Genomic DNA, 1,793 nt, shown 5'->3' with positions numbered 1-1,793 from the left:
TTTACTGATTTTAGATTAAATTAGTTTACTGAACTTCTGTCATAGATCCCCTCTAGATTCAAGTTAACTCACAGTCTCCCAGCTTCCCAAGATGCTTTGCACCTCCCCCCCTAGCAGGGGCAAAGAAGAGTCAGATGTCAGCTGGCTAGGGAAGACAGAGAACAGCATCAAGCCGGCAGATCCTGCCCGAGGAATCATTGCTGGGAACATGATTTGGGAGCTGGCACGACTTCAGGAAACAGAGGGCAAGCCAAGAAGAGACAGCTGAGCCCTATAGGGACAAGTAAAACTTTTCTTCTTTTTTTTTTTTTTTTTTATTACAAGGTCAGGTCAGGCTAGATCACCTTTGTAAAGTAAAAACGTAAATACAATAAGCCCAACACTGTTTAGGGTGCTTAAGGGGGAAGGCACCTATTTTTTGTTGGACTTGAAGAAAGAAAAGGGAAATTAGGCTCCTCAAGCCCAAAGGACAGTAACTCATCTTTGTTTATGATACCCACATTTATTTTGGGATGTTTAGATAGGGGTCTTGGACAGAATAATTATCTCAATGGGAGAAAGCATTTATCAGTAGCTTGGGGAACAGGCTTCTGTCATTTCCCCCAATCCAGGATGTAGCAATACCTAAGAAACAAGAGAAAACAGTGAAAAAAAGTAAGATACAGTAAAAGCTCTGTTATCTGGCATCCCCTGGGAATGGGGGATGCCGGATAACAAAATATGCTGGTTAATTGAGCAACTGCCACTTCTCTTGCCGCATCTGGGGTGTCCCTCCACCCCTCCAACCACATTGCCCTGCCGACAGAGGTGGGCCCCACATGGCCCTGCACAGCCAGTTATGCCACCAGGCTGTGGCGGTTCAAAGAAACTGGAAGTGCCATGGTGGGCACTCCTGGTTTCACTTCATCTTACAAGCTGGCATGCTAGTTAGTGAAACATGCCAGCTTGTAAGATGCTGGATGGCGCAGCTTTAACTGTAGATACCTAATAAAAGAACCTTATCCTAAAGAACACACTGTGAGTTTTAATTTTTTTGGTCAACCAGTTCATTTTATGAGAAAATTCAAAACTCAAGGGAATTGATCATTATCCCATTTGTCCAGTGGTGTTTAAGTTGCACACACCCAGTATAAATCCTTTAACATCAAGACATGGCAGATGAGATCTGGGGTCACCACTGAGAAAAAAAGTGGAATAATCTGATAATTTGAGACCTAATCTGGTTGACATACACCAAGAGACTAGACAGTATATATCACAGCAGGATTCTGTTTTTGTCTGTACATGTCAGTAGTAGTTTTCTAGCTGTACAAATAGCATTTCTGGTACTTATGCACAAATAATGATTCTATCACTTCTGCACTGTGGGGCATGTCCAGACAAGCGTCCACATGCCTCTTGCCCCATCTCAAACCCCTTTGAGGTGGGGCAAAAGGCACATTCAGGAATGAAAAAGTGTCCCCGGCACTGCAAGTTTGCAGCGTGGGGAGAAAGTTAGACCCCTGGGTATCCAAGGGTCTTTAAAAAAACAAACAAAACCAAAGTTAAAAAAAGCAGGGCAGGGCCTGGTCCAGGACCTGAGGCAACCAGAGGCTGGGTCCTACATGAAAATGCTGTGACTGCCAGACCATATATGGTTGGCCCCTCGCCTGGATGCTGAATACACGGCCCTGTGTTCAGCACCAGGGCTCCAGTGCCATGAAGAAGGGGTCAGAGGGGCCGGAGGAGGGGGAAGAGAACTTTAGGGGGACCCCCACCAGCCCTGCCAACTCCCCCAGCCCCCCTGATCCCAG

The sequence above is a fragment of the Gavialis gangeticus genome, unplaced genomic scaffold (genome assembly GCF_001723915.1).
Source record: "Gavialis gangeticus isolate Ggan-Ray unplaced genomic scaffold, GavGan_comp1, whole genome shotgun sequence".
NCBI lineage: Eukaryota > Metazoa > Chordata > Crocodylia > Gavialidae > Gavialis > Gavialis gangeticus.
This window is presented reverse-complemented; position numbering follows the sequence as displayed.